Genomic DNA, 24,410 nt, shown 5'->3' with positions numbered 1-24,410 from the left:
TCACAATCATCTTCCATTTCCATAAACTATTTTTTTTTTGTTTTTTGGCTCTAATGGCAGGAAAGTATTCTAATACATTTACATTTCTCTATTTTTGTCCTTTATCCCTTTCACTTCTCTTTCGTGCCTTGTCCACAATGTTCAGGTGCAGAATCTTCTACTCTTGTGAAAAATAATAAAGCTCTAATCCTACATTTTGTTAGGGAGGCATTATTTGATAAATGCAGTTGACATCAGAACAACATTTTACAAAATGCTGTAGTTAGTGGTTGTCAGAACAAAATGTCTGAATGTTCTGCTGTTGTAATGACCAACATTTCTTCAAGGTTTAAACGGATTACTAAAATTCCTAGTTACAACTCTTACTTCAAGACGTTTAAACATTGTGCTGGTGATGACACAGTGGATGCGGCAGAGCTCAGTGGCTTCATAAGTAAAATTTCTTCTTTAAATTTTTAAAAATATTTTTTTCTTTATTGATTTTGAGAGAGAGAGGTAGGGAGAGGGAGAGGAAGAGAAAAACATTAATGAGAGAGAACAGAGATTGGTCACCTACTGCATACTCCCTAATGGGTATTTGTCCTACAACCTGGGCAGGTGCCCTGACCGGGAATCAGACTGGCGACCTCTTGGTGCATGAGTCGACACTCAACCACTGAGTCACACCAGCCTGGCTCTTTTATATATCTAATAACTACTCTGTTTACCTTTATCTCCCTAAATGAACCAGTTACTATCTTTCAAAGAAGAATTAGACTACTATCGAGGAGACTCGGGGATAACCAATGAGAATGGTAGCTACATTCAGGTAGAATTGTATGGCTATAATAACATGTTAAAGATGAATAAAATTAATAAAAAAGAGTAATGTGTTCTTCTCCTGAGCATGCTGTGACGTGATGCCCCTTCTCCAGGCACAAGGACGAGGGAGTCTGGAAATAAACTGTGGACAGGAGTTACTGTATACATTCAGAGCATGACTTATTTTTCTGGTCATTTGAAATTGTTGGTCAGTCCCAACATGGGAATAAACAGCTTTAAAGGGATTCTAAAGTTAGGACAGATAAAATGTCTGCTTTTCAGCAGTTGGCAAATATAATTCCCCTCTCAGAAAAGCCTTCAGCAAAAGAGCAACTTAGCATATAGACAGTCTCCCAGTGACCTGCCACTTAGCTGAGAATAGGTGGGGAAAAAGCATCGATGCCAATGAAACCTGCCTCAGACCTAAAACTTCCACTCTATTAATTCTTTTCTTTGGCTAACACAGAAGTGAAAGGCTGAGGGAGGAAAAGCTGAGAAGACAGTGAGGTACGAGAAACAAAGAGCAGTGTCTTTCTTTATTCAGGTTTTTGCCACAGCCTCCCTCATTTCCTAGGTCTTGTTATACGAGAAGCCAGGTGAAGTGCTGTGCAGGCAAATGCAAGATTATCTTCGACAACGAGTGGCTGTGCTTTGGAGTTTATCTATGTGCAATGGATCAATAACATGATCCCGGGGATAGAGAAGTGGCCAAATCAAATGGGCTCTCTGTTTGCTTTGTTATTTAGGCTTTGAAGTTCTATTCTTAAAATTTTACTTTGTTTTGCTTCTTAAAGGTGTTCATGCAGGTAAAAGACTATGCATTCTAGTCTGGGCTAAATACCCCAGGGCCTAATGAAGGCAAGTCAGTGCTAATTTGTAGCCAGGCTTTTCTAGACCAAAAGTACAGTTTGAGATAGACTAAGTTGTACAGTACTTGTTACATATAAAATAGAAACTGATTTTTTTTTTTTTTGGTATTCTTCAGAGATGTGCTTGGATTTGAAAATGTTTCCATCTGAGCTTTCACTCTCCCGGAAAGAGGAGCTGTATTTATATCTTGCACTCCCTCCAACTGACCAATTACATTCATCTAGACTAAGCAAATTTAAGTTAGACTTTATCCCATTCAGCGCTGGCAAATCCAACAGGAAAAAAAACATTGTGACTCACTTGATGTGTTTGTCATTATCTCTTGTCTTAGAATTCACATCCTTTTCTAGGTTTCTGTATGGCTCCATCAAGGCACATCACTCAACTTGTGATCTATAATGAACTGTTTGCATTGCTAGGATGCAAACCACTTAGAAGAAACCATGAATATTTTAATTTCTTTGCACAAACTCCTCTAAGACATTAGAGGGTTGTAGGCATATGTATGGTGGGGAGAGGCTGATACACTCACTTGCATGCTTTCAAAAGCTTATTCTGGCTTTTGTGTAAAAGCAGAGGAGAATGCACGGTGCAGAGGGCAAGAGGAACCAGCTGAGAGACGATTTCAATAATCCAGATGGCAGGTGGTGCTCGCTTGGACTAGAGTTATAATAATGTAGATGGTAAGAACAGAACATTTTCTAGATATGTTCTGGTTGTAAGATTGATAAGACTTGTTGATGGTGGAGCAGTAGAGGGGTGGTATGAGAAAGCATCCAAAAATGAGTCCTACCAGAGAGGTGGCTATCAGGGCCACATACTGAGTTAATGAAGTGACATGAAAAAAAAAATATGCCAGCTTTAAGAGTAAAATTCAAGAGTTCTGAATTAGATATATTGATTTTGCGATGCTCATGTCTATTCAAAATGAGGTGATGTGTTTATTGGACATATGAGCAGAAAATATATTTTTGATGATTGAATATTATAAAAACAGTATTTATATATATGGAGTTGGATGACTTCACCTAGGGATAGACTGTGGATAAAGAGGAAAGCTAAGACTTAAGCTTACGACAGTCTAAGATTAAGATGTGCAAACAAGGAGGCAGGGATAGAGAATGGGAAGAAATAGTTTCTGACATAAGAGAAAAGAAAATAAAGAGCAGGGTCTAAAAAAACTTTTGGAACAAATGTATTCTGAAAAGGAGGGAGTGGTCAGCTGTGCCAATGGTTGATACAAGTTCCTTTTGATGAGAACAGAAGATTACCACTCAGAGGGCTCATTTGTGACCTTGCTAAGAGCTATTTGTGGAGTAGTATAGATTTAAGCCAGAGAACAGTGAGTTGAGAGGGAATGTGAAGTGAGAACATGGAGTAAAGAAAACATTTTATAGTTTCATTCTTAAACAGATGAATGACAAGAGAATGAGATTGAAGGAGGATTCTTAAAACATTATATTAAAGCATGATTTAAAAATATGTTTCTCTAGAGAGAGGGGAAGGGAGAGAGAGATAGAAACATCAATGTAAGAGAGACACATCTATTGGCCCCCTCATGCATACCCCCCACTGGAAATCGAGCCTGTAACCCAGGGATGTGCCCTGACCGGGAATTGAACCAGGACCTCTCAGTCCGTGGGAAAATGCTCAATCCATTGAGCCACACTGGCCAGGCAAACATGCTCATTTGATTAAGAAAAAGATCTTGTTTAAGTGGGGAACTGATAATATAAAAGAGGTAGGTGAGGAAAGAATTTTAGAGTCCAGGTTAGGCCTTGAGTACTAGGAAGGTGATGAGCATTCATGGTACATCTGGAGGGGTTGGCTTTAGATAGAGACAGCACCATTTCCTTTATTATAATAAAGAAGAAGGCAAAATATGTTGCATGTTTGATCCCCAGCCCTGGTCAAGGTGTGGGCAGAGATGTATGTAAAGTGACGGACCACTTGATGGCTAGATAAAGTAATTTTTCTTTTTGTCTATTTTCTTTATAAAAAATAAGATGATGTCATGAGCTGTGAGTGATGAACTAAAGATGGGGCTTTGGATATTTGAGAGGAAAGTAGAATGTATAACAGTAGTTTTCTACAATGAGAAAGACATTTACTAGAAAGGTATAGTAAGATTATCCTGACATGTTGCTAAATTCAAAGGAAAAAGTCAACAGAGTTATGTGATCTTCTATAATCATATTCATTTTTAAGATATACACATAGAGTAAGAATTCAGCTAGACTTAACAAGGATTGGACTTTTCAAGGAGGGTTTATAAGGCATAGGAAAAGAGTGTGAAAGGTATTCACAAGTGTGTGTTTATGTTGTTGGACCATATAACCCATATAGATTAAGAATAGAGATAAACATGTAATTGGGCTATCAGGGAATAGAAAAGTTGCAGTCAACTGACAGAGCCCTGACCAGTGTGACTCAGTGGTTAGAGTGTCAGCCCACAAACTAAGGGGTCGCAGGTTTGATTCCTGGTCAAGGGCATGTACCTAGGTTGCATGTTTGATCCCCAGCCCCGGTCAGGGTGTCTGCTGGTGTCAACTAATTGATGTGTCTCTCTCACATAGATGTCTCTCTCTCTCTCTCTCAAAAAAAAAAAAAAAATTCAATGGAAAAAGTATTCTCAGGTGAGGATTAACAACAGTTAAGTGATTGAACATGAGGGACTAGAGTAAATGATATGGGATGACAGAGGTGATGGTCAGAAAGTAATATACTAGGATTCAATATTTCAGAGGTGTTGGTGATGGTAAAGTCATGATTGTAACCATGGAAGTGAATGACTCATATGATATGGATGGAAAGCTGTCAGAAGTGAGGAGGTCAAGGAACTAAGAAGCTAGTGTTTGGGAGGCATAAGTGATGGTAAGATATCTTTGAGGTTCAAGGTGAGCTATATGAGTGGGCAGCTTGAACTCTAGTATGTACATTAATTAGAAGTGAGTTCTCAATGATGTGAGCACCTTCCTCTTCAAAGTTGTCTTAAAAAAACCAATGACAGAGTTTATGTAAAACTAACAAAGAATAAACAAAACCCCTCAATAATTAGTAATAACCAAGAATGTATACATAAATGAACAAATGAGTGGCAATCCTTAACATTTTAGAGATGAAAGGAGAGGCCCATACATTTCAAAGCACTTATTCATGGATAAAATAACTGACACTCATAAGATCAATTACTTAGGATTATGTAGTTATTTGTGCATGATATAACAATAGATGTACGTTCTAAGACCAGTGTATTTTCTAAGAGAAAACTCTTAAATACACGGTCAGTACTTAAATGTCAACACCAAAAATAGATAAAGAAGCAAGAATAGAGTGTGAATCAAAATTCCAATATCAATCAAAAGCTCATGGGCAAACTAAGAGCCAAGCACAACTTTGTCCAAACCTTTTGAAACTTCACAATTCTACTGTATTCCTGCCTGCCCCTTCTTTACTTGCAAAGCAAACTTTGCATTAAAAATATCATATAACTCTGTGATTGGTCTAAGTATAATACAGTCTAGGGAGTCTAAGAATTGAATCAAAGTGTCATTTCCACAATTGGATATTAAAATCCCTGGCCAAATGCAGTTGCTGGTGGAAGTTAGAAAGAAATAGGGCACATCAATAAAACATGAGAGCAATTTGAGGGCCACAGTAGAATAGCTTATGCTGTCAAGACCTAGGGAATTTCACCAGTGGAAGGATTAAGCCAGCAGAGAGAGAGCTTTATAGACACATTTCTCTTACATTTTTATTTTTCCTCATCCCATGTTGTTGGTCGCCTTTCTGATTGCATTGGTCAATACTAGAGCATCTACCTGCATCGTAGCAAGTTGCAAACTCCATGTTCAAATTCCAATTCCAATAGTTACAGCAAGGTCTTGGTCTTGGTGTTTTCTTCGATTGTAAATATATCTAAGTTAATTTTTCTTCTCCTGTGCACTCAGCTTAAGAGTTCTCAAGTGTTCTCTACATTCTAGACTTTAAAGAACTGGTCAATTATAATTAACAAAAGTTTAGTTTTATTATGTTTTTACATTATTAGTTTTTTTTGTTTAGTAATGATTGACATGTTTTTAAATCAGAAAAATAAAAAGATACAGAAAAGAAGATTAAAAGGCAATGCAGTGAAATGACATTTTTTTGTTGTTGTTGTTATTTATGTTTTTCAACCCCAAGGGGTGAATTCTATCTGTTTCTACTGAATGTATGAATGGTCTGTGTGTACACTTGTGTGTTTACATATGCATGCATGATAAAGAAGAGAAAGGAAGTAGCATATTGATTTTATAGTTAGGCATGGCATTGGACTCAAACAAACAAACAAAATAACCTAGGCAAAATTGTAAGGTGAAGACACTGTTTCTGGAAAACAAAAGAAAAGAAAGGAAAAGAAAAGAAAACAAAACAAAACAGTAGTGTGCTTAATAGAAAATATGGATAGCTGTTGAATTTAGACATTTAAGGGGGTAAATTCTGGATCCAACACATATTACTTCCTTTAGTTTACTTCTCTATATAAAGGGAACATGTTACCTACCTTGTAGGTGTGTCTAGCACAGTAAATGCTTAATAAATGTTGTGTCTTTTCTTCTGTTCCCTGGACCATAGAGACGCCCTATTATGGAATCAAGTGTTCTAATAGACCAAATGTTATTGATTTATCTATGAATCATTGCAGTGAAAAAAATCTGAAAGGTGCATAATATTAAACTTAACCCTAAAATATTTAAAATTTAACTGAACATGTTAGATGTTCAAAGAAATAATAATTATGATTATTTAAAATAATAAATGTCCCCCAAACCTAATTAACATTTCAAACTGCATCTTAAAAGGTAAGATCAATCATCAAACAACAAGTGTTGGCGAGGGTGTGGAGAAAAGGGGACTCTAATACACTGCTGGTGGGAATGCAGACTGGTGCAGCCACTATGGAAAACAATATGGTGTTACCTCAAAAATTAAAAATTGAATTTCCATTTCACCCAGTGATCCTGCTTCTAGCAATATACCCTAAAAAGCCTGAAACACCAATCAGGAAGAATATATGTACGACCATGTTTGTAGCAACACTATTTACAATAGCTAAGATCTGGAAACAGCCCAAGTGTCCATCAGTAGACGAATGGATAAAAAAGCAGTGGTATATATACACAATGGAGTACTATGCAGCTGTAAGAAAGAAAGATCTCTTGTCCTTTGAGATGACATGGAGGGACCTGAAAGTACTATCCTAAGTGAAAGAAGCCAAGCAGAAAAAGACAAATACCACATGATCTCACTTATATACAGAATATAATGAACATAACAGTCTGAGGAATACGGTAGTCCCACAAACATGGAAGTAGGGCACAGACTGACATCCCTCAGAAGAGGGGGTGGGGGCGTGGGAAGACATAAACCACAGAACTTATATGCATGTATACATAACCAATAGACATGGACAACAAAGCCGGGGATGGGGCAGGGGTGGGGTGGGGAGGGGGGTGCCAATGGGGTAAAAAAGGAGAAACACCTGTAACAAAAAAATAAATAAAAAAATAAAAAAAATAAAGGTAAGATCACTATGTATATTAATGTATACAAGATTGGTAACAATAGTAGTTAAAATTATATGTACAAATTCTTAGATAGAATTGGAGGGGGGCATCAACGAGATTATTTAGTTCAATCCTTCTATTTTGAAATGAGGAGATAGAGATTCAGACAGGTGCAATTTGTCTAAGCCATGTCATTCATAGGTATCAGAGCAATTAAACAAAACAAGAGCAGAAGCTGGATCTATAGAAGTAATGTCACCAAATTACATTCAGTGGAAGAGTACATGTTCCCATTCCCCTTAATTCATTCTTAATTGCTTTAGTATACAAATATACCCCGTTGGCCCAAGTAAAATTACTTTTCAAACTTACTACATTTGATTGTGACATGAACATTAAAATGATTTAAACAAACAGGCAGTAATATATTTTTAGTGTTGTATGAGGGAGAATGTTTCATCTTTAAAGCTACCTAATAAGATATATATTAACTGCTGTCACCCCCTTTGGCTGGGATATTCCACAGATACAAAGGTTCAAAGACACTATTACTAATTTCAAAGGGAACTTCCAAACTGATGACTGCTTTAGACCAGGAGGAATACAGTATTTGACATCAAAGTTCGGTGTTATGTGGCTTCAGTTAATCAAAACCTCTTTGGAAAAGGGATGAAAGGTAGACATACTAGAAGATCTATAGAATAGGTATCCTAGTTATTAAGATGAATTAGGAGTCAACTTCTGTATTTTTATATTGTTAGAAAAAGCTAATGCTGTGTGTTACTAAGAAAGAAACAAGATAAGTATGGGTCTTCCCCAACAGCAGTTTTAGGCACTGGTAGGTAGTTGTTAGGTGAAAAACAGAGCGATCTGAGAAGAAATATTTCATAACTCCTACAGTTACAGTTACTTCCTCTTTCTGGCCCCTAGGCCAGTTAGTTCCCTACACCCTGAGAAAGGGGAGTTTAAAAAACATATATGGAGAAAGTAAGAAGTATCTCCACGTGAAATGGCATGTAATAAACACGTGTAACTCCTATCACGTGAAGTGAAACTGTCAGAAATACTAACTAATTCCAAAAGTGCTACACAAATTCAAATGAATGTATTGCTATCAGTGAAGTCTAGGAAGCTACAACATTCCGCGTCTTTAAAAATATGTCAGGAAACTCGTCATCGTATGTATATTAATGCCACCTTTGTTTATGATCAAATACAATACAAAATACTTTTCGAATGTTATGTAAGCGTATGCTTTATGGCTATTTTCAAGCACAGAATGCTGGACTGAACACACTTTGCCTGTCTAATGCAACACCTTCGTCTTTCTGAAGCCCTCCTGTGATGCTTAAGTACAATTTAGTACTTAAATATATGGTATCGTATTATCACTTGTTATTAAATCCTTTGGGTTAATCCTGTAATTTTAACTGGATTTTAAGCTTCTTAGTGACAGAGCTTATGTTTCTATTTTTCTTCTTATTTTGTGGCCTTCCTAGTGACTAAATCAGGCCTTAGAGATATAGTAGGGGCTTGAGAAGCTTCTGTTTCTCTGAATTGAATAACATGGTCTTATTTATATCTTAATCCACAAAAGAGAGAAAACTGATGTTTTAGAGAATGGAAGATATTTAATACCATAATACAAATAGAAACTGAAATGTATTTGAAAAACATAAAAGACAATGTACTCTCTTAATTTGTGGATGGCCTGCAGTGTGCAAACCACACGGACTGTCACAGAACTCTCCTTCCGTGACTCCCAGGTTCCTTCCATGTGTTGATGTCTTCCTATCTGTGTGATTCTTAATGTTTTGAATGAATTTTATATTTTCACATTTCAGGTGTCCTTATTGTTGTAGCTTATAATCTATTCAAATACCCATAAATACCATCCTCACGTACTGTCCATTTTCTTCTCAACACCAAGTTTCACCAGAAGAGAGATGTCTCCAAAATCTATCATAACAGCCATAAACACTATTATCACTTACTATCTATGTATTTAACTCTCTAATAACTCCAAGTTACTTCAGAAAAGAGATGCTTCTATAATGAAAGTTTTACCTCTATTTCAGGTAGCCTATAACAAAGTCCTTAGTGTATCTTCTGATTGCAACCAGAAAATGTGCGAAGTACCTTTATGGAATAGAAGCCTTTAACCCATCCTGCCTTGTAGCTGGAAAATATTTTATAGTACTTAATTTTACAAATTACAAAAAGGTAGCCTAGAAATGGAAAATAACTTGACCTAGGGCACGTACTCAATCCTTCAAAAGCTTAATGGTTGTATTAGTAATTGTGTAGATTCAGCTGGGTTCCCCAGGAACAGTGGCTTTCAACCAGGGATGATTTTGCCTATCAGGGGACATTTGGCAATGTCTGGAGACAATTCTGGTTTTCACAATTTGGCGGAAGGGTTCTACTGGCAACTAGGAGATAGTAGCCAAGGATGTGAAAAAACACCTTACACTGCACAGGACAGCCCCTGCAATAAAGAAATATAGGGCCTAATATATCAACAGTGATGAATTAAAAACCCTACAATTGATAAAAAGAAATTAAAAAATAACAACAGGAGCAAAAAGAAATCCTGTGATTATTTATGTGATCTCTCTTTCTTTAACTTCTGTACTTTCTTATTCTGTACTTATGGCCAGGTGCATGTTTTTGGATTCCTACCATCCTATAATTTATTCTCACACTCTGTAAACTGGGGGCAGTGGTAAGCAAGATGGGATTTTCTGCTTGGGAGAGAATTGAGCTTCATGACTGTAACCAAATTCTGTTACTTAAAGGAGATTCCAAGAATCTCTAAATCCTGTTCATAACTCTGTTTTCACTTGGAAAGCATGGATATGTAAGTCAAATCAGTTCTTAAAAACCTTTTTGGAATATTAAGCAATTCTTCTGTTAACACAAAACACCAACGAACACCAATAAAATCTAGGGCTTGTGTGGAAATATCAAAACAACTGCCTCAGGCTTCATTCTGACCTGTTCAAATTTCTAAGCCTTTATATATATTCAGCCTCCATAGAATATCAGTGTTGTTGATTGTTAAAGATACCATTTGTCCCAAAGTAGCAATTCTGGGCTCTTATGAAAACTAACATTTGATGGTTCATAAACCCAAATCATGGGTCCCTTATGAGTCAGATATAGGGGAGGGGCTCCAAATGAAACATATATAGCTTTTTTCTCTATAGCTTTTTTCTCAGATCCTATAGCTGTGTTTTCATTTGTAATAGAAAGTGAAGATTTAGGACAAGGATCCAGATTATCTGGTTTAATACACATTGTTGAGATTGATCCTCATCACTCTGAAATTATGTTGTCTTCCGTAATTTCTCTCTTCTTTTTTTAGATGCATTAATGTTCTTGATTCTCTCTTTATAATTAATTCTGCCCCTAGGGAAGGAACTCTCATAAAGTACTTATACATTAACATTCATGTAATTTGATTTGTTGTTTTTCTTGAGGATATATGCTTTGAGTGATGAGTATGAAAAAGATAAGGAAGGTGTTCTTGAAAGATAGTAGTCATATCTTCCTTTTAGATTAGACTACAGGTCCATCTGGGTGGATATTAGTTTGGGGAGAATAGCAGAAAAGATTTTATAGATATGTTAAGACTAGATTATAGATTCTAGACAGAAAAATTAAACTTTGAAAGTAAGTGAGAGGGGCATGATTAGGTCAGCATATGATGAATTTGGATGAAGTGTGAGATGACAAGTTGAATTGGATGAAGAAGAGATTATAGTCAGATAAATTATTTACTAAAATACTTTCAGTCTGCTCCCTTACTATATTCAACATTCTCTCCAAAGCCCTTTCTCTCCTTTTCTTTTATTTACAGCTTTCTTCTCTTAAATCTCCTCAACTTCTAGACCTGTAATGTGAACTAGATCCTCGGTGAGACTTGTTTGATTGGCTGCTTACATCTTTTTATTTTTCACCTCTACTTCAACCGAAAGGCTACCTAGCAACAAAAGACCTGCTGCATTTATATAAGGTGATCTGGGACAACCCTGAGACACTGTGATTGTATTACTTCTTCAAATTATTGCTGTCATCAGTAAACATAAAACAGGTGGACCAGAATCCAAATTCACGTCTGTCTGGAAGTCAATAGTCAGGGATAACACAAAGAGGAAAATGAGGAGAAATCTGACATTGAACTTCATTTTTATTCATATCATCCATCAGATATGTTCCACAAAACCTGATTTCCTTAATATCTTGAATTTGTTTCACTCAATCCACGATCACACTAAATAAAGGTTCTTTTTTAAAATATGGCATTCAACCTTTAATTTTCCCTTTTCTATCTTTAGATATAATGTCAGAATTGCTACTTCAGAAATGTTTTAGATTTAAAAATTCTTTTAAAGGAGAGGTACTTTAACAAGAAAAGTAAGTAAATAATTGAAAATAAGGGGGAATAAGATGGATGTGGTAAACAAAATGTTTCTTCTAATGGTATATATTTGTATTAATTGAATTGAAAAATAAGTGACAAAGTATGACAAACATGTAGACGAGAAATTCAGATAGTTTTTTATTTATGCTTTCAGTTCTTTATAGTACATTACATCAGTTAATGGCAATTTGTATAATTTGTGTAATGACATAAATTGCCACAAAGCCTCACTCAGTGAAGTGCTGTCAGAGCCATAAATCAGAAGTGAGAGAATGAGCTTTGGGAAGCACAGTCTATGAGCCTCTGGGTGAAAGTGGAATGGGTCAGCGTGCACTCACTCGGTGAGTGACTGTGCAGGGTTGAGAAGGAAAATGAATGGAATGGCAAGAGGAAAGTCTGACTGAGTTAGACCTTGATGAGCTAATCCTCCACATCAAGTGAAATAATGCTTTGTGGTTACATGTTGTTTTGCTCAACTTTATAAATTACTTTCCCGGACTTATGATTACTTCTCTGCAGTGTCTAAGGACAATGTTGAGAATAAATCTCAAATCCTTTCAGAGACTTTTCAACACAGGATACTTATTTTAAATGAGTATAAATATGTATATATTCATGAATATAAAATACATCATACACACACACATATATGTATGTATATATATGTGTGTGTGTGTGTGTGTGTGTGTGTGTATATGATAAACTGTCAAAGGCTTGAGATTTTATCCTACAATCAGGCTAACAATTTAGCCTGCCATAATTTCATGGATACTAACAGAAGACATGAGACACCTGGGTCAGAGACAAAGGACTTTGTTACTTTGGACAATGTTATTAGCAAGAATGTCAGCATTTTCTTGCACCCGTTCCTCAAGCCTCAATGTCCACAGCATGACATAGAAAGCCTGATGACACAAAGAAGTCCAGGTGAGTTATATTACATAAAAGGAACCCTGAGCATAGAAGATCTAAATATTTTAAAATGGGTAGCAAACATACCAACCATTTGTTGCAGAGAGAGACTCTATTTTTGTGTTCCAAGGCTGCAAGCAAACCTGCTCTTGGCTTTGGAGAGGGACAATATCTCTGTCTTCTGAGGCTGAGTATATAAACATTCTTAAAAGATAATCCCCAAATAAAGGCAATCAGTGCCTTTTCTTGCAGACATGAAGGAGCATGAGACACCCAAGGAAATTGTCTTACAATGTTTTTTAAGTGGAGAAATGCTCTGTTAAATCCCATGACTTTGATTCCCCTTGGGATGTGAATCGATCTTCTCTTTCTCCTGGAAAGGTGCTTCTCACCTCCCACCACCCCTATTCTTGAAACTAATGAACTTGAGCTACCTAGACAGTGGAAAATGAAACAAAACATTAACTTTGGTCTTTTAGCATTGGCAGAGGGTCTAAAGCAATAATCCTTGGCATTTATCCCTTTACCTTTTATTATCTAAGTACTTTGTGAAATTATCTAGTTAGTTAATCTTCCTAACACTTTTGTGAGTGAGGTTAAATGATGCAGTTTCTAAAATAGATATATACAAATTATAACTTGATAGGTCTGGTGATATAAGTTTGGAGTATAATTGTTCTTGGTGTTTGATGAGATTACAGCCATTTTATGGGCCACTGGTTGTAGTTTCTTCTACACGTCATCTGTTTTTATGGTCTAGCATCTGAAGGAACAATCCAAAATGGCTCAATGAAACCACTGTCCCTTCTGAGTAAGCCTCTCTGATAATACATAATCTTTTAAATATGTTTGTTTTTCCCCTACTATTTCTGGTCTCTGTTATATTTCTAATTTTAGAAGTAACTATCAGAACAAAAATTATAAAATTAGATAAGAACTTGAAAGATCTGTCAGTTTACTTTGTTCAATAAGTAAATTCCTCAGAAAAGATAACTTTAAAAAAAAAATAAAGTGCACTTTAAATATTTTTTCTAGTCAATGAGGTATTAATAGAATTTATGCTTCTTTAACATTTTGTTAATGTAACCTAATATTCTCCAGACTTTACAAGGTTGTTTGTACAAAAGGGCCATGGTATCTCAAATTTCACACGTTTATGGGTCTCTCGCCTGTTTTATTTTTCACTGATGAAGCTTTAATACTTAAATCAAGAGTATACATAGCATGCACTATTAATATTTGTTGAACGAGTGGTAGCATAATCTCTTAACCCTCTACAGAGTTGCTCTGCTATGCCAGCCAAGTTTACCTATAAGTACACATATAAAAAGAGTATGACTTTTAGAATGGCAATTTCTGGTCAAGCATTATTAGTCTCCTTCATTCTCCACCTCACTCAACAGTTGCTCCCAAGAACACACACTGACATCCCAAACTCCTAGTATTTCCAGGCATATGCTAGATTCTGGACAGGACAAAGAAGAAAGACTTTTGCCCCATCAGTGACATATCTTGCTGCTCATGGGCTCTAGCAAACATGCTTGGATCCCTGTCCCACAAAAGTTTCTGATTTCAATTTCTTCAGCTCCAGTCTAAAAGTCTGCTCTCAAAAGCCTCAGACCTCATTTATGCAGCCAAAGTAAGGATAGGATTCTATGCTATCCTCCTTCACCCTTCCTTCTCTCTTCTCTCTATCTTACTGTTTCCACATAAAACTATTGCCAGGCAGACTAAATCTTGTATCAGGAACCTTGTTCCTCATATTCAGTAATATCCAAATTGTAATTTAGTTTCGTTTCAATATCATCTTAAATTAACAGGTATGTAATCAGTTTCTTTCCGAAGGAAGGCTTTCTCTTTGGAAATAGTTAAAACATTTACTTCAACTCTGTATCGATCAAAATCTTCCTGGAAATGACATAATTTAGTGGCTTGAGAGCAAACCTACATTTTTATGAAACCTATGTAAGATCAGTTGTGATATAAAGTGTTGTTAATATAAGACATAAACCCCATTATTTTGCTTTATCTCTTATTTTGATGAGACATCTTACAACTTCCTTTGAAATCATTATGTGAGAAACCCATACTTTCTACCTGTATCCGAGTGATGAACATATACAACATTCATTTTCTTTTCATTCGAGTCAGTGATTACATTATCTGCTTTATGTCAATTTTTAAAAACTTTGCATATCTGTTTCTTTATATTTGTAGTCTCTTCCAGTCTTCCATGCCCAGGTAAGTGATGATAATTTGATCAGCCTCATCACCTAAATATAGATGACTGTGACAGAAAGGCATGTGGCCTAAGAAATAAAAGTTCAGCCTGTTTTTGACATAAGTGTCAAGACGATCCAAGAGTTGCCCTTGCGACAGATAATTAGGAAAAACTGTCAAGCCTGCAGCTTAATCCTGTGTACTTCTGCTCAAAGTCAGCTCTGAAAACTGTGGGATCTAGGAAGACAATCTTTTGTAATTAGCCAAGGCCACTATAATCCATAAAAACATCTGATCAAATTGATTTCCAGTCCATCAAGTACTATCTGTCAACAACAACCCCGCTGATCATCCCGGAGCTGTGGCTATTTCATGTAAGCCTCGGAGGTCATTTAAAGGTTCCTTTGCCTTGTAAATATAAAATCATTTTCACTTTTTGACAGGCTGTCTTTTCATGTGGCGGAGTGGGGAAGAGAGGAAGTAGGGAAAATATAGACTGTCAGAGGCATTAACAAACCATTAATATCGGGGAAGCAGAAATCCACAAACTGTCTTCTGTAAGATCAATGTTCTGCTAATGTGTAACCAACAGTATGTGTAGTTTATGAAGAGAAAAAAAATGTTTATCCGTTTCTGCACTTGAGATCTTGACTTTGTTCTTGTGGTGTGGGGGGCTGACTATCGCACACCCTGCCTCTCAATAGCTGGATATAAAGCTTTCATCTCCCTGCCTCACTGTGAACTCTCCCCAAATTCTAGGCTCTAGATGGTCTCAAATACAATAGCTAAAACAATCTCCCTTAAACTCAATTTTTAAGAATGGAATGAGTTATATCACTTGTCTGCCTCTCTCTTGCCTGCCATGTCCACCTTGCCCCCAGCCTGGTGTCTTAGGCACTTCATGTATGTTCTAAGTTCAGTGACTTTTCTCTTACACTTACTTTCTCCATGGCCACATGTTGTGACTCATCTGGGTAAAATCCTTTATTCATTTTAAAAGTTCAGTCTGCAATGAGTTTAAAGCACCCTTGCTCCCCCGGATACTACTAATGTGATGTGCTCTCATTCTTCAGCGTGCACAACTTGAACAAAACAGCCCACAGCTCGTGTCACTGTTTTCTCAGACAGACTCTCTGACAACTCTTCAGTATTTGCATTATTTCTTCTTGCAACTCCGCTTTTTTAGCCTCTGTGATAAGGTACTTTTCTGCCACAATTTTTAATTTCTCTTTTTTGAGATTTCTTTGTAAGACCATCTCTTAAGTGAAGAATACTCCTGTAAGAATTCCGTCTCTTAATCTTCTCCAACCCCCACATTATCCCCATGGTTTCTGTTGCCTCCTCCAAGTTGATGACTCTCATTTTTGCATCTCCAGCAGCTTGAACTTTTGTCCCATATGTTCAGTTGCCTAAAGGCATCTCCACTTAAAAAACCTCATATTGGTGCAAAATTCAGTATTTGAAACTGAATTAATCTTCTCCCCACAATTGGATTTCTTTTTCAAAGTACGCACTTCATGTCATTAAGACAATTGTCCTGGCTTCTTTCCTTCCCTTGCTCTATTTTAAATTAGTCACCAAGTTGCTTCATTTTCTTCTTTAGAATTTTGCCACATAATTATTATCGTCCCCCTTTTTTACTTCTATCACTCTAGTTAAGGTTTTTGTTACCTTCTTCCCCAAGATAAGACCATTTGTGTTCGATTATTTTATTGAAATATGATTCAATTACCATAAAAGTCACCATTTTAAAGTATAAAATTTTATGTTTTTGGTATATTCACAAAGTTGTGCAACACTATAATTATAAATGTAAGTTTTCTAATTTGGGATCATTTTCATCACCCCCAAAAGAAATCCTGTACTGATTAATAGTCATGCCCCATTCTGCTCCCCCTTGTCTGACTTCTCAGCCCCCCCAATCTACTTTCTGTTTCTGTGGACTTGCTTATTCTTGACATTATATATAAATAGAATAATACAATATGTGGCGGTTGTGACTGTCTTCTTATGTTTAGCATAGTTTTCAAGGTTCATCCCTGTTATAGCATATAACAGTGATTTATTTATTTTTATTCCTGACTAATGTTCCATTGTGTATGTGTATATATTATATATATATATAGTTTGTCCATTCATCAGCTGATGGGCATTTGCATTGTTTTTGGCTGTTATTCTAAGAAAATAAAATGTTTACTGTAAGACATAAAAGAATATGAAGATATATAAACATGTGAAAGTAGAGATGGAGAGATGTGTAGACTTAGCATGTGTATCTGGAGGTAGAATCAACTAGATTTGCCGATAGATTGGATGAGAGGGATGAGAAAGAAGAAGTCCTTACAAATCCATTATCTTATAAATTCTCTGGTCTTCCTTCCATATGGAGGAATATAGTTTAATGACACAAATTTTACATACAGTCAGATGTCTAGAGTCTGAGAGTCTACATGTTGGAGAGAAGACACTTATTCTATAACTTTTCTTTGAGAGAGCTCATGGATTCTATCCAAAAGTTATATATATACATTCATTTGAAGTGAAACATGACATAGGAGTTTTACTTTTTATCATTTAATAACATCATTGATCTCAAGGGTTGAACCAATCACTTCCTTGTATGTTTGGTGAGGAAGGAAAATTATATATATATATCTTCTTGTATTTTTATTTTATTCTTGTTTGGTTTTCATTAGAGTTTTTTTCTATAACCTCGATTTATATTGCCTTCCAGGCACCAGTTATAGCTATAAGGTATGTTTAAATGTTTGCTCTCTACTACAGTCCTGTTTTTTCATCTAAAGAAAGCTCTTCCCATCGAAGTTCATTGAAAAGCTCCTGTGCATTGAAATCATTGTTATTATTTAATTATACTTCAACAGATTTATTGTTTAATTGACATATGATAAACTTCACATATTTAAAGTGTACATTTTTGTAGGTTTTGATTTATGGAAACAACTGTGAAACCATTCCTGCAATCAAGATAGTGAAGCCTCAAAATTTTGCTCATACCCATTTGTAATCTTTCCCTCCTTCAATTTTCTCCATTGACATCCATCCTCAGGCAAACACTGACCTATTTTCTGGTACTATACATTAGTTCTCATTTCCTGGAATTTTATATGAGTGGAATAATACAATATGTACATTTTTGCCTGTTGTCTTTTATTCAACATTGCTACTTTGAAATTTATCCATGTTATAGCATGCTGTTGGTCAACAGTTCATTTGTTTTTACTGCTGAATATTATTCCATTCTATGAATATACTACAATTTATTTATCCATTTGCTATAGTGATGAATATTTGTGTTACCTTTTTAGTTTTGGACTAATGCAAATAAGGCTTCTCTGACCACTCATGTATGGATCTTTGCATGTGGGCTCTATCTTTAAAATAGTTCAAGAGTCTGCTTTTATTTATCTTGAGTAAATAACTAAGAGTGAAATGTCTGGATCATATAGTAGATGTATGTTTAAGAATTTAAGAAATTGCCCAGGCTGGTGTGGCTCTGTGGATTGAACAATGTGCCATGGACTGAGAGGTCCCGGTTTGATTCCCAGTCAAGTCTCATCTGGTTCCTATTTCATAGGCATCACCGTCCTTTGTTGCTTGATACCCAGTATATTGAAAAGCAGTGTTTCATATGTTTTGTTTGTTCCTTTGGTTATTGCATTTGGGACAGTAAGTCGAGACCCTGTTTCTCTTCTTAGAAAAAAAACTATGATCCCTCTGACTACATGAATAATTTTGGTGATCTTTTCCCATCATCAAAAATATTTGCAAGTACATACTTTGTCAGAATTTCATCTTTGTAAACCACTTAAATTTTTTTCAATATATCATTTATTTTATTTTTATGTTTTATTTTTTTGGTATGTGCCCTTAGCGGGAACTGAACCCAGGACTCTCTGGTCCGCAGGCCAATGCTCCAACTGCTGAGCCAAACCAGCCAGGGCTGAATACATCATTTGTTTTTGGTTTCCCTCCCTCCTTCCTGAAACTTCACCTCCAGCCCAGAGCATAGCCAGATATCTAATGTCACCTTATGATCCAAGTGAGATTTTTCCATCTCCCAAATGCTATAGCCCACTGACTTTATTTATTTAATTAATTAATTTATTTATCTTTATTGTTGAAAGTATTACAGATGCCCCTCTTATTTCCCCCATTGACCCACTCCTCCCTGCTCCCACACCCTCCTGCCTTCTCCACACTATGTCTGTGTCCATTGGTTGTGCATATATGCATATAAGTTCATTGATTTATATCCTCCACCCCCCCTCATACTCCTTCCTTCTGAGGTTTTGGTCTGTTCCCTACTTCCATGTCTCTGGATCTATTTTGATCATCAGATAATTTTTTCCATTATATGTCATAAATAACAGATCATATGGTACTTGTCTTTTGCTCATAAGTTTGCTTAGCATAATACTCTCCAGCTCCTTCCATGTTGTCTCAAACGGTGAGAGATCTCTCTTTCTTACACCTGCATAGTATTCCATTGTGTAAATATACCACAGCCTTTTTATCCACTCATCTACTGTTAGGCACCTGGGCTATTTCCAGATCTTAGCTATTGTAAATAACACTGTTATGAGCATAGGGGTGTATATATATTCTTTCTAATGGGGTTTCAGGCTTCTTAGGATACATTCTGAGAAGTGGGATCAGATGGCAGTTCCATTCATAATTATTGTTTGTTTGTTTTCTTTTAATTAATTAATTTATTTTTGTTACAGATGTTTCTCCTTTTCCCCCCACTGATTCCACCTCTTACTCCTTCCCCACCATGTCCCCAGCCTTGTTGTCCATGTCCATTGTTCATGCATACGTGCATATAAGTTCTGTGGTTTATCTCTCCCCCACCACCCCCTTTTCTGGGGATTGTCAATCTGTACCCCACTTCCATGTCTCTGGGACTACCCCATTCCTCAGACTTTGATGTTCATTATATTCCACAAATAAGTGAGATCGTATGATACTTATCTTTCTCTGTTTGGCTTATTTCGCTTAGGATGATACTTTTCAGGTCCCTCCATGTCATCTCAAAGAATAAGAGATCTTTCTTTCTTACAGCTGCATAGTACTCCATTGTGTATATGTACCACTGCTTTTTTATCCATTCATCTACTGATGGACACTTGGGCTGTTTCCAGATCTTAGCTATTGTAAATAGTGCAGCTATGAACATGGGGGTACATATATTCTTCCTGATTGGTGTTTCAGGCTTCTTAGGGTATATTCCTAGAAGCGGGATCACTGGGTCAAATGGAAGTTCAATTTTTAATTTTTTGAGGTAACACCATAATTTTTTCCATGGTGGCTGCACCAGTCTGCATTCCCACCAGCAGTGTACTAGAGTCCCCTATTTTCCACACCCTTGCCAACACTTGTTGTTTGATGATTTATTGATGGTGGCCATTCTGACAAGTGTGAGGTGATACCTCATTGTTGTTTTAATTTGCATCTCTCTGATGATTAGTGATGTTGAGCATTTCCTCATATGTTTCTTGGTCATTTGCATGTTCTGTTTGGAGAGGTGTCTATTTAGTTCCTCTGCCCATTTTTTAATTGGGTTCTTTGTCTTCCTTTTGATGAGTTGCATGAGCACTCTATATATATTGGAAATTAACCTCTTATCTGATGTATCATTGGCAATTATGTTCTCCCATACAGTGGGTTGCCTTTCCATTTTGTTGATTGAATCTTTTGCTGTGCAGAAGCTTTTTAGTTTGATGTAGTCTTGTGTGTTCATTTTCTCCTTTATTTCTGTTGCCTTAGGTGATGTATCAGTGAAAATTCTGCTGCATATGATGTCTGAAATTTTGTTGCCTACATTTCCTTCTAGGATTTTTATGGATTCATGAGTCACATTTAAGTCTTTTATTCATTTTGAGTTTATTCTTGTGTAGGGTGTAAGTTGATGGTCTAGTTTCATTTTTTTTTGCATGTAGCTGTCCAATTTTCCCAACACCATTTATTAAAGAGGCTGTCCTTACTCCACTGTATGCTCTTGCCACCTTTGTCAAATATTAATTGAGCATATTGCCTTGGGCCCATTTCTGGGTTCTCTGTTCAGTTCCACTGGTCTGTATGCCTGTTCTTGTGCCAGTACCAGGCTGTTTTTATTACAGTGGCTTTGTAGTATAACCTGAAATCTGGTAATGTGATCTCTCCAACTTTGTTCTTCTTTTTCAAGATTGCTGTGGCTATTCGAGGTCTTTTTTGGTTCCATTTGAACTTTTGAAGTATTTGTTCTAATTTTGTGAAGTACAGCATTGGTATTTTGAATGGGATTGCATTGAATCTATAGATTGCTTTGGGTAGTATGGACATTTTAATGATGTTAATTCTTCTAATCCATGAACAGGGTATGTGCTTCCAGTTTTTTATATCTTCCTCTATTTCTTTTTTCAATGACCTGTAGTTTCATGCGAATAGATCCTTTACTTCCTTGGATAAATTTATTCTTAGGTATCTTCATTTTTTTTGCCGTGATGGTAAATGGCATTGTTATTTCGGTTTCTCTTTCTGTGAGTTCATCATTGGTGTATAAGAATGCCATCGATTTCTTGATGTTAATTTTGTATCCTGATTCTTTTCCAAATATATATATTAAGTCTAGTAAATTTTTGATGGATTCTTTGGGGTTTTCTATGTATAGTATCATGTCATCTGCAAATAATCACAGTTTCACTTCATCCTTTCCAATTTGGATCCCTTTTATTTTTTCTTCCTGTCTGATTGCTGTGGCTAAGACTTCCAGTACTATGTTAAATAAGAGTGGTGAAATGGGCATCCTTGCCTTGTTCCTGTTCTTAAGGGAAATGCGTTTATTTTTTGCCCATTGAGTATCATGTTGGCTGTAGGTCTTTCATATATGGCCTTTATTATGTCAAGATATAATCCCTGTTTTCCCACATTGCTGAGTGTTTTTATCAGAAATGGATGCTAGATTTCGTTGAAGGCTTTTTTGGCATCTATTGATATGATCATGTGGTGTTTATTCTTCATTTTATTTATGTGGGTTTTTCCTGTTTATTGATTTGCGAAGATTATACCAGCATTGCATCCCCTGGGATGAATCCCTCTTGGTCATGGTGAATAATTTTTTTGGTGTAATGCTGGATCCAATTTGCTAGTATTTTGTTCAGGATTTTGGCATCTATGTTCATCAGGAATATTGGCCTGTAGTTTTTTTTCTTTGTAGTGTCTTTTTCTGGTTTTGGAATTAGAATTATGCTGGCCTCATTAAACGAGTTTGGAAGTCTTCCTTCCTCTTGAATTTTTTGAAATAGTTTGAGGAGAATGGGTGTTAGTTCTTTTTTGAATGTTCAGTAAAACTCCCCCATGAAGCCATCCGGGCCTGGGCTTTTGTTTGCTGGGAGAGTCTTGATTGTATCCTCAATTTCTTCTGTTGTTATTGGTCTGTTCAAGTTTTCTATCTTTTTCTGGTCCAGTTTTGGGAGACTATTTTCTAGAAATTTGTCCATTTTGCTTAGATTGTCAAATTTGTTGCCATATAATTGTTCATGGTAGTTGTTAACGATCTTTTGTATCTCTGTGGTGTCAGTGGTTACGTCTCTTCTTTCTTTTCTGATTTTGTGCATTTGGATTCTCTCTCTTTGTTTCTTGGTGAGTCTAGCTAAGGGTCCCTCCATCTTGTTTATCTTTTTGAAAAACCAGCTCTTTGTTTCATTGATCTTTTAAATTGTTTTTTTTTTTTTTTGGATTCTATGTTGTTTATTTCTGCTCTGCTCTTTACTATTTTCTCCCTTCTACTTGCCCTGGTGTTTTCTTTTTGTTTGTTCTCTAGTTCTTTAAGTTGTGAGGTTAGATAGTCTATTGGAGATTTTTCTCTTTTTTTGAGGTAGGCCTGTAGTCCTATGAACTTCCCTCTCAGAACTGCTTTTGCTGCATCCCATAGATTCTGTGTTGTTGTGTGTTCATTTTCATTGGTTTCCAGGAAGTTTTTTATTTCATCTTTGATCTCCTTGGTAACCCATTCATTGTTTAATAACATGTTATTTAGCTTCCATGTGTTCAAATGTCTTTGCATGTTCTTGTTGCAATTGATTTCTAGTTTCATGCCATTGTGATCTGAGAAGATGCTTGATATGAGTTCAGTCTTCTTGAACTTATAGAGTCTTAGTTTGTGTTCTAACATGTGGTCTATCTTTGAGAATGTCCATGTGCACTTGAGAAGAATGTGAATTTTCTGGTTTTGGGGTGTAATTCTCTGTAGATATCTATCAAATCCATTTGGTCTAGTGCTTCATTTAGAGTCTCTGTTTCCTTGCTAATATTTTGTCTAGAAGATCTATCCAGTGATGTCAGCGGGGTGTTGAAGTTCCCTGCTATGATTGTATTGCTATTGATTTCGCCTTTGATGTCCTCCAGAAGATTTTTAATATATTTTGGTGCTCCTATATTGGGTGCATATATGTTTACCAAGGTTATATTTATCTGTTGGATACATCCTTTCAATATTATGTAGTGGCCTTCTTTGTTTCTAGGTATGGCCTTCATTTTGAAATCTATTTGATCAGATATGAGTATTGCTACCCCAGCTTTTTTTTTCCTTTCCATTTGCTTGGAAGATTTTTTTCCATCCCTTCACTTTCAACCTATGTAAGTCTTTTGTTGTGAGGTGGGTCTCTTGTAATCAACATATATGTGAGTCATGCTTTCTCATCCAGTCAGCTACTCTGTGTTTTTTTAATCAGAACATTCTAACCAGTTACATTTAAGGTGATTATTGATATGTACTATTTACTGCCATTTTTGTTTAGTATGGTTATATTTCTCTTCCTAATTCTTCTACTAATTACAGCAGTTATTTTAGTATATCTTGGAGTGCTGGTTTGGTGCTAATGTCTTCCCTTAGCCTTTTTTTTTTTTTTTTCTGGGAAGCTCTTTATTTGACCTTCTATTTTGAATGATAGCCTTGCTGGGTATAGTAATCTTGGATTCGGATCCTTGTTTTTCATGACCTTGATTACCTCATGCCATTCCCTTCTGGCCTGTAGTGATTTTGCTGAGAAGTCATCTGAGAGCCTTATGAGGTTTCCTTTGTAGATAAACTGTTGCTTATCTCTTGCTGCCTTTAGGATTCTTACTTTGTTTTTATTTTTTGGCATTTTAATTACTATGTGTCTTGGTGTGGGCCTGTTTGGGTTCTTCTTCCTTGATGTTCTCTGTGCTTCTTCAACTCTAATGCCTTATTTGTCACCAAGTTAGAAAAGTTTTCTGTCACTATTTCTTCAAATATATTCTCTAACCCTTGCCCCTTTTCTTCCTCTTCTGGGATTGCTATGATGCAATTATTATTACGTTTCCAGTTGTCCCACAGTTCTTTAAGCTATCTTTCTTGTCTTTTACTTTTGTTTTCTTAATTGTTGATTTTTTTCTACCCTCTCTTCTAATTCACTGATCCGGTCCTCAGCTTCCTCTACTCTGCTGGTTAGTCCTTCCAATGTGTCTTTATTTCTGCTATGTCATTCTTTATTTCCACTAGATTGGTTATCAATGTTTTTATATGTACTCTTGGTGCTGATATCCTTACTCATGCTGTTGAGCTTTCTCAAGATCATGGCTCTGAACTCTACCTCTGATAATTTGCTTAGCTG

The sequence above is a fragment of the Molossus molossus genome, unplaced genomic scaffold (assembly GCF_014108415.1).
Source record: "Molossus molossus isolate mMolMol1 unplaced genomic scaffold, mMolMol1.p scaffold_m16_p_6, whole genome shotgun sequence".
Lineage (NCBI taxonomy): Eukaryota > Metazoa > Chordata > Mammalia > Chiroptera > Molossidae > Molossus > Molossus molossus.
This window is presented reverse-complemented; position numbering follows the sequence as displayed.